Below are 10,520 nucleotides of genomic sequence, written 5' to 3' on the forward strand. Positions count from 1 at the left end.
TAGGATCAGGAGCTGTATCCCTCTGGAGAAATCATCACCTCCATGAAGGATTTTCACGTTGATGGAGCCAGGGGAGGGAACATAAAAACTGGGGGATGTTTCCATCGCTGAGTGCTGGGAGGATTTAGATATTTCCACACTGGTTTTACCAGCTGGTTTTCTAAGGGAACGATTCAATAGGGAAACCAGTTCTAATAATTTGCCAAAGAAAACATTTCAAAGGGTTTTCTTTAGAGAAGGATCCTCCAAGCACTGAACATGGCTGCTGCTGCTCTGCAGCTCATTCACTGCTGGGAGGGGAGGGAAGAGCAGGGCTGAGTGACCACCTCCAGTTGGTGGGCATTTTAGTAACGAGCTTTTCCCAGTGCCTCACATCTCAGGACAAGCCAAGACTCTTCTTACTTTTCCAAAAGATTGATTGCCCTGGAATGGGGCAGGAATGGGGCAAACTGAAGAGGGAGACCAGCCAGAGATGCAAAGGGCTGACTTGTGGGGCTTCCCAAAATGTTCTCATCTTTGCTCACGATGGTGGCTAAGTGACCTACAACCACGCACAGGAACTCAGCAGTGCGAGCTTCAACCCTGCTGCTGGGAACTGGCCTCTTGTTGGCACTGCCTGGTAGTGGGCTGCATTTTGGATAAACAAAGCCTGTTCCTTTTACCAGAAGCTGCTTCACTCCCACGCATGGCTTGCAAGCGAAAGGGAGGCCTCTGGCTGAAGGGGAGTAGCACTCAGGCCTCTGACTGAAAGTGCTAGTACTTGGCCAAGACTAGCCAAGTACTTGGCCCGAGCTGTGGGCCTTATTCTGCACAGCAACTCAGGAGGTGACCTGTGTCACGTCTTGCAGAGGTGCTAGCAGGGAAGTTGTGCAAGGCTGGCCAAGCGCTGGGGAGCAGCCATGTATGTTCTCATCACTTAAAAAATATCAGCCGAGGGGTTGGCCTTTCCAAGACTAACACCTTGGCAAGGCCAGCCCCTTGACTGGTATTTTTAATTATCATGTAGGAACAGCCCTTCAGAACGGTGCAGCAAGAGGATCTGAAACATCCATGTGCTGCTGCTGCTGTCCGTTCATTCTTGCTATGTCTTTGGACAATGGCACCTGGAGATTCATAGACTGTACGGGGCTGGAAGGGACCTCGTAGATCATTGGGTCCACCCCCACCTCCCCCCGCCCTCCCGGACTTTAGGGGGTTGATGGGGCAGGGGCAGGGAGGGGGCATTCAGCTTCTCACATGCTCAGATGTAGGCCAGGCTGCCTGCCCTCATAGTTCAGCACCAGCCGACCGCCTCAACCCTTACCTTGTGGGTCAGGCTGTAGGGCTCACTTTGAAACAGGACACCTCTGGCTCCTGGTGTGGTCTCAGGCTGGGGGTGCTAGCCCTGCACTAGGGGAATGATGTACCCAGGTGAAGTGCTCTGGCAAGGCACCCCAGGCCTGACCTTGGCGCACCCCTGTTTCTGGCCTGGAAGTGGGTCTGTGACAGGTATGGCATTACCTGCCCCTTGCTAGCCCAGTATGGGATCAATGACGTGGCTGGAGGAAAAGGCAGCATCATGGGGTCTGCAGGCCCAGATTATGCAAAGGCAAGATAGGCTGCTTCTCCCCAGTGGATAGGTATCCAGGAAAAAACCATCATCATCCTGATTGACTGAGAGTAGAGGCCATGATAGGAGGTTGGCTCTTCTTCTTCCCAAGCTGTCTTTGCCCCAGGGAGAGTAAGAGAATATCAGCTTCCAGAGCTGTGCGTAGTGGGGGATCAGGCTCCTACCCTACAGTTGTGGCTGGTGACTGGAATTCTTTTGAGCATGGGATCCCTTTGTGAGCTTTCTGTTGTCTGGGATTTGAGGGGAAAAGCCCAGGAAATAAATGACCTTCCAGAAGAGCCCATCAGTGACACAGAGAAGGCTTGGTTGGTATTTACAGAATTTGCCCTCGGAGAATAGACTCCCTGGTGGTATTTCCCCTTTACTTCTGGTCTCAGTTGCCTGGTGAAGCGTGCATGAATGGGTTGGAACTGGGACAGCAGTAGAATAGCAGTAAGCTTGAGAGTGAATGGGTCTGAACTGCAGCCTCAGAGGCTGCTTTTCTTAGCAACATGCTGTGTCTTCTTTCCTCTTGATTAGGATTCAAGGACTCTCTATAAGGCCACAGGCTGCTATTTTTAACTATGACTTTAACCAGAGGATCACAGAGATGTGAATGAAGCTTTTATGCACTTCAGAGTTGAGGAAAAATATCATGAAGAGGGCAATGCGTGGACTGGTTGGCATGACACCCTGGACACCACTTATAATGGGGGGTTCTCAAATACTTTCACAGTATGAATCTTGTCTTTAGAGTGTAGTGGGGGAAGCTTGCCTCTCATGGGGCGTTCATGCTCTTCCATTCACTCTTGGATGGATCCCCACTTTTGTATTTGTATCTTCACACCCATTCACAGCCATCACATCTCCCATGAACCATCACTAGATTCACTAACATCCCTATGGCACAAGCATGGGGAGCTCCCAGCCCCAGGACAGGCAGAAGGATGGGCCACGCTAGCTGCCTGCAAGCAAGCAGCAAGAACTATTTTAGCCAAATACTTAGCTTTCTTGAAGTATGGCAGCAGAGCAAGGGCAAAGCAGGAGAAGATCTGACAACAGGCAAAATTCCCAGGGTTCAGGCTAGTGGGGTCCTCATGTAGAAGAAGCAGCAGATACTGAGGAGAATGCCCCTTGGGCTCAGTCAGGGATCTGGGTTTTCTGTTTCCCATGGAAAAATGTGGATTTCCCTCTTTAAAGGAGAAAAACCCAGATTTCCCCCTTTGAAGTGGAAAGCTGTGGGTTTGCCCTTGCAGGCTGGCAGAGTTCCAGCCGCAATGAACTGCTGGGGCTGGCAGGAGTAGGAGGGAAGGTGATCAGAGGCAGGGGGCACCATGTGCATGCACACATGGCCGGCAATACGCAGGCAGGGTGGTGGGAGCAATCCCAGCACTGGATACACGTAAGTCTCTGGGATGGAGTGAGGAGGAGGGGGTATTGGAGGGTCAGGATTTGGGGACCATTTGGGCACAGCCCAGACACCCATTGGCAATGAGTTGGTGGTCATGGGGTGGGGGCATGTGCTCCCCAAGATTTCTGTGCCAACAGCAGGGCATAGGGCTGCAGCTTGGCCGGACTGGCACTGGGCAGGAGCTGCCTCTGTGGCCCAGTGGGTGGGACCTGGCAAGGGAGGGTAAAGTCTGGCGGTAAGACTCATTGCTGCTGCCACCCCAGCTGCTGGGAGCCTCCCACCAGCCCTGCTGCCATGGCCACCTAGGTGGGGCACCCCCTGCCAAGCCAACAGCAGTGACAGTGGTGGTGGCAGTGTGTAATTTTGCCCCCCGCTGTGGCAGTGGGCAGGGAGAACCTCACCAGGGCGGCAAGGCTGGAGCAGGACTCCCGGCAGCAGTGTAAGCACCAAGTTTCCCTGCCCCACTCTGCCCTCCTGCCCACTGTTGTAATAATTTGCCAAAGAAATTGGTGCCTGCCTGGTGCTGATCCAGCCAGGCTGCAGTCCCGTGCCTCATGCCCCATTGTTGGCACAGAAATCTGGCGGGGGGGTATGTGCCTCCCCATGTCCCCCTGAAGCATTGCCAATGATGTCCCTTATGTCCGCATACTCTCTGTGCCACGTACCCCCTGCTTGACACACACACCCCCTTCCCCACATACCTGCTGGGCAGGGTGGGGATGGTTGCGCTGGGCAGGGAGTGGGGGGTGGTGTGAGGGGGGCATGGTGTCCAGCCGCAAGATGCCATGAGGGGAGCTGGTGCAGGAGTGCCTGCTGGCAGCAGCACATGGTCACGGGCTGGGGTGCACCCCCCACGCCCGCTCCCCATATGGCACCTTGTGGCTGTGTGTCACGCCCCTCATATGCACTCTGTGCCACACCCCAGGGCTGTGCCCCATGCCATCAGCCGGTGGGTGTTCTCCCTGCCGTGGTCACTCCCTATACCATGGCCCTGGGCCACGTGCCCCTCCCCCATGCATTTACGGACCACGCCACCCACACACCCCACGCCATACTCCAGGACCGCTCGCCGTACCACATAGCTGCAGCCAGCAGGCGCTTCCTGTGCTGTGGCCGCTCCCTGTGTCATGACCTGTGGCTGCAGCCCCACCCCCCGCATGCCCATGTGGCCCCTCTCATGCACTACACCCTCCCCCCCCATGTGCGACATCCCACTGCGCATCCTGCGCCACACCCTGGGTCTGTGCTGCATGCCAAGTGACTGGCAGGTGCTCCCCCTGCTATAGCCGCTCTCTGCGCCATTCCCCATGGCTGTGTGCCACCCCGCACATGCCCACATGGCATGCCCCCCATGCGCCACACCACACATAATGCCCCCCCCCCCCCGTGTACCCAGTGTCACACCGTGGGGCCACTCCCTGTGCCACGTGGGCACAGCCTGTGGATATTCCCTGTGTTCCCGCACCGTGGCCTCTTCCCATGCCATGCCCTATGGTTGCATGCCACACCACCCAAAGCAGCTATGAGCCATACCCCCCACGTGCCCCACGCCATACCCTGGGGCCACGTGGGCACAGCCTGCAGCTGCACCCCACACAACACCCTGTGGCCGTGCGCCACACACCCCCTGCTACACCCTGGGGCTGCTGCCTATACCATGCAGCCACAGCCAGCGAGCATTCCCCACACCCCCATGCCATGGCCTCTCCCCATGCCATTCTCCCCACCCCCAAAGCTGTGGGGCAGGGGGGTGGGGCTGGATCCAGAGTGGCAGGGGGAGTAGGGCACATCCCAGAATGGCAGTGGGAGTGGGGGGAGCAGGGCAGGACCTAGAGTGGCAGCAGGGGGTGGAGCAGGGCAGGACCCAGAGCGGCGGTTGGCGGGGGGCAGGGGGGTTGCAGGGCTGGACCCGGAGTGGCGGGGGGAAGGCATGGGGCTGGATGCAGGTCTCCATCCCTGCTCAGGCTCCCCCCTGTCATTCATGACAGGCATTGTGTTAATTTTATTATAATGAATGAGGCACTGGTAGGTTTCCAAATTGCTTTAATGTTGTAAATATATCAATAAAAGATTGTGGCCAACAGATATTTCTATATATTGACCTATATATACAGGGGCATTTCATTTTAATCACATAAAAATGCAGATAATGCAAAATAATGCAGATAATGCATAAAAATGCAAAATAATGTGATGTGAACTGGTTGCTCCTTCTCTCTCTCCAGGTTTTATAGACAAGAGCGGGAGATGGAAAACTTCTTGGGAATCAGTGTTTAGGGATTCCTATATGTGTTAAAGGTGACCTTTGTGTGGGTTAAAGCAGAACTGCACAACTGCATGTCACATGCAGTGTCCAGTTACCAGTGACTGTCACATGGTTATGGCCTGAGCTTGTGGGGTGGGATACTTTTCTGAGCAATCAAGGGAAGCATCAGCCTGACAACTGTGCCAGCTTAGGTGCCCACTCATTTGTTACAATAGGGCTCCTCACAACATCACACATTAATTTTTCATGCTGACCAGTTTCTGAAATGTAGCATTAATGAGGTCTCTTCTGCAAACACACGGTTCCTGCCCCGATAATTACACACGTCATTTTTCTTAAATTGCATTTCGGCTTACGTCGCAATAATCACCAGTACACATCCAGAAAGGAAAGTAGTAGTATAGCTGTGGCTTTAAGGTCTGTAGCACTGGAGCCTGAAATGTGCCCTTGAAGCAATGACATTAACTTGACTACAGAGACTGTCCTTGGACCTAATGGAGGCTTAGGCTGCCAGGCAAATGCAAGAGGAAGAATAATGGTTCATTGAGGTACTCCCTGGAGAAGGATGAAATAGCTTTGTGTTAGGGTTATAAAGGCAGTTATCGCTGTAATAGAATTTATTGCTGTCAGATTAAGTTAGTCTGAATCATTTGCAAACTTCCTTGTGCAATTTAGAGGTGGCTTATCTTTAGCTGAGGGAACTGGAAGGGGAGCGGGAGCCAACAATGGGAAACGGATGTAACCACAGATATTTTCTTGGCCCGCCAACTCCCATTCCTCTGCTCACTCCAGCCCTCTTCCCCACCCCCCCATACTCTGATCTGGTCTTTGACGCATCGTTTTGCCAGCAGAACTTCTCATATTTTTCGTGTCCATACTTACTACTCCTCTCAGTGGTATAACCCCATCATGCTGCCAGCACTGGGATACTGGCCATGTGTATACATATACATATGCTTGTATCTCCTGCCTTTAACAGGTGCCTACCCAGGGTACACTTCATGACCTACTAGCATAGCTGGTAAGATAGAAATACAAATCTCACATGGTTCCTGCAAAAGCATCTCAGTGCAGAAGAGGCCCATCTCTCTCCCCTTTCCTCTCTCCCCCTGAGAGTATGTCACTAGCTCAAGGGAAACAAAACTGATACAAGCCAACTCTCAGTTAGGAAAAGTTCCTCTCCCGAGTCCTGGTGGATCTCGACAATAGTGGGTTTTTGCTTGCCAAGGCTCCCTGTTCTGGTCTGTGCCATGGCATTGCTGCAACATGTGTGGCCCCCAGAGCCACTGCAGAAAGGGAACTGCTCTTAAATCCCACAAAAATCTGAGTCTCCTCTGGGGTAACACCGAAGGTCAGGCAGGTGTGAGACTGTGTGACATCATAGACACTTGTGACCAATGAAGGCCCAGCAGCGTGGACAATGTAAGTGAGGTCATGGAAATCTAAGCTGGGTCAAGTGCTAGTTTTCTGGATGCTCTGGGGAGTAAGTGTTATTCTTTAGAGAAAAATGAAGAATCAACTAGTGATGAAATTATTCAGTGCCCCTGTAACAGCTGCCTACTTAGGAAGCACTTCAGGTCCTACCGACCCAATGATGCACGTCCTCTGGCCAGGGGAGGACTCTGTCAGGCAGTCTCCTCAGAGCATTCCTGGCTGCTGGGACCAGGTTTCTCCATAAAGATCAGATACCGTGGATTGCTGGGCCCTGAACAGGATGGAAAGTGCCTGCTAATGATAAACAGCAGTTGGAAAACTTCTTCCACTCTAGGGGCAGTGGTGTGAGTCAGCACCCCTTCCTTTCCACGGGCCCTAGGGCGACCATCATAGAGGACATCCCGGTTTTCTGCTACTCTGTCCTCTGTTCTCTACTGATACGAAATCCGATGCCTTATGTCCTCTATTTTTCTCTTTAAGAGAAAAATAGAGGACATAAAGGTGTCCGGTTTTGTATCAATAGAGGACAGAGGACAACCAGGCTGTCCTCTATGATGGCCACCCTATCTACGGCACAATCCATCTCACTGAGTCAAACTCCCTATGGCTTCTTCTCCTCCTGGCCCCATAAGTCTTTCCCTTCTTGTTACCCATGAACCAGCATCAAGAAAAGGGCTGGAGAGGTGCTTTGGCCAATATGGACATAGAATCTAAGTGCCGCCTAAGTGTCAAAAATTATACTAAGAGCTACTTAGGTGCATAAAGGTGAAATACGGTTCAGCCTCTATGTGTAGATGAACAGTTAGTTGCAGGTGTACTAACGGGTGCAGCAAGAAAGAACGTTATTGTTTTCTGGAGGGAGTTGAAAGAGGGATGTTTCAAGTGAAATGTTAATGCTCATCTTTTTCAGGAAAAGGCCTTTGCAGTATTGACAACTCCTATTATTTTATCACCAGTCTCATAATATTTGATGGGGTTTTTTTCCCCCTTAAAGCCCTGCCTAGTCCCTGAAATTGTGTTAGTTAGGGAAAATCTCAGCTTGCAAAAAAAAAAATGTTTCTCAGCCTTGCAGCTATGGAAAAAAGCCTGGAAACATGAAATGAAAGAAAGGTTCAAACACCAAAAGACAAATACAGAGAAATCTCATGCTTCTGAAGCTACCCTCTTGGTATTCTGGGTGCCTGACTCATGACTCGTGAATGCTTGTGGTTGGCAACACTGACTTTGACACTCCTCCTTTCAAAACACATCCGACTCCAGAGCACCGAATACTGGGTCAGGTTCTCTGCGGATACAAATCAAGGCAACTCTGTTTAACTATGCTGATTTATATCAGCTGAGGATCTGTCTCTTTTAGCTTCAATCCCTCCCCCGCTTGAAGCCTGTTCAACTAGAGCAGAAACTAGACTGAGTTGTTTTGAGTCGGCCATTTTCAGCAATGTCCAGTAGATCCAGTGGATCAGAGAGCCTGACAGCAGGGTTTCACTCTAGCTGGCACTTTGGATTCACTTCAGTAGCATTTGGTATTTTGAAAACAACAGGTTTAGTAACGAAAAATTAATGCTGTCTTATTCAGTTATCAGCAGGCAAACAGTAGGTAACGGGAGTTTTGGTGGGCATGTGTGCAGCCTTTTTTCTAGGCACATTTCTAGGCTTGATAACAGGATAATCAATGATGGAACAATGGTGTGATCTGTAATAGATGCACCAACTTCTTTCCTGTGTGAAGCCAGAAGAGACGCCTAGTGTTTGCAAGGCAAGTTGGTGGGTGTGCTGGAAGAAAGATTCAGTGTTTGGAAGGGCAAGTACTGATGTTGTGGGGGATCAGAGCAAATAAGAAGCACTTGGACAATCAGAGTCTGGAAGCAACACTACCTCGGATTCAAGAACCAGAGGAAATGGCTGCTAAGGAACCAGAAAGAGTGGAAATCAGAAAGGAAATGACAGTTTGTTACCACCAGAGGCACGGCAAGTGGTATTATACACAGCTAGAGGGAAAAATGATGTGGGTGGGTGTAACTACCAAATACAAGAGCATCAGAAGGACTTCCACACAGCAAGAATCAGTTGATTATTACCAGGTTATAAGCACAGAGACTTCAGAAAATATCTCTGAAGATCCAGGTCAGCCCAACAAGAACACCTCTGAAGAGATCTCCAGCCATTTAAGGAAGAGAAATGATCTTGATCAAGGGCTCTGGTCTAAGGGGAAACCAAACCAGATAGAAAACAGGAGAGAGTGCTGCCTTCTAAAGGCTAAGTCGCAAGGCCTCAAACCTTCCATCTTGATCTTGGATTTAGCTCAAGATATGATTGTAAGACTGGATAGGTACCATCACACTAATACGATGACTTTATGTGTTACTCACAAAATATAAACAACTTCAGACCTTGGAAGAAAGAGTGTTAAAGGAGAAGAAAACCAAAGTCATCTCAGAGATCTATCCTGTTCCAGGAATAAAGAAAGACAGACGACATAACACCTGGGTGTTGAGTCACTGATCACGTAAATGGCATAAGGCATGTTGGTCTTTTTTGTATAATTTGTTTGCTTTTGATGGGCAGAAAGGCCTGTATAGTTTGGATGGTCTCCATCTTAGCAGAAAGATCATTAATCTTCTAAGGGCTGGCTGGGTAGACTAATCAAAAGGATGATAAACTAAATATAAAAGGGAAAACAGAAAAGTGTGAACAAGACCAGAATCATTTAGTTCAAAATCAATGCGTTCAGGAAGAAGTGCATCAAGGCACTGAAGGACATGAAGAGCAAAGGAATGCTTAATTGCTTATACACTAATGCTTAGAGCCTGCATAAAAAACAAGAGGAACTAAAATTGCTCACTAGGCATAAGTTTTACTTTGTTGATGTTTGTGAAACCTAGTAGGAAGATTCATATGGTTGGAACAAGAAAAATCAGTGGGTTGAACATATTTAGGAAGGACTAAGTGGGCAAAAAGGGCCAAGGGAGCTGCATTCTGTCAAAAATGACATTTCATGTTTCCAGTTCACTGACAACTTGGAAGCTAATGATCTTGAATGCATATGCATTAATACTAACAGATAAAAAGCACAAGATGTGGTACTTGTTTGTCTCTGCTACAGATTACCAGGTCACATAAGAGAGTAGGATGACCCACTCCTTAGAAACCTACCTGTAAAGGGGTAGGAAAAAAAGCTTTATTATTATATGGGTGCTTCAGTCTCAGTGACATATAGAGGTCTCCAGCTGCAAACATTAAAACTCCTTTGACACTTCTAAAAATTACAGATGACAGTTTTCTAATTAAAAAAAAGGATTGAATTCAACAGGAGAAGCTCTAGATTAGCTCTTTTTTTTGACAGATAAACAGGAATTTATCCAGAAGTAAAAATTAGTGGTTGCTTAGATGCAGGTGGTCATGTCTTAATTACAACTGTTTTGTGCAAACAGAATAAAGCCCAGACCAGTAATACATATGTCCTTGGTACTTTAAAAACTGAAAAACTAGAAAAACTGAAAGCAATTATGAACCTAATCATCTGAGAGAAAGAACGTAAACAGAAAAATGTGAATAGTAATCAGGTACTTTTAGAGAATACGTTACTAGCTATCCAAAAAAGTCATAATCCCACAATTGCCAAAGGTGGCTAGTTAAAAACCAGCATGGCTTACAGGTAGGCTGACCATAAGGAAATCCGGGACATCAAGGGCATTCATCCGGGACATCACAGATACTGCCCTCCCTCCCCCTGCCTGTGCTCTCACAGGTTGGCACTCAGCAGGAGTGGGGCGGCATGCTCAGCAGGCAGCGGTTCAAAGTACTTCACACTGCTCTGACTC

The sequence above is a fragment of the Crocodylus porosus genome, unplaced genomic scaffold (genome assembly GCF_001723895.1).
Source record: "Crocodylus porosus isolate Cpor-Errol unplaced genomic scaffold, CroPor_comp1, whole genome shotgun sequence".
Lineage (NCBI taxonomy): Eukaryota > Metazoa > Chordata > Crocodylia > Crocodylidae > Crocodylus > Crocodylus porosus.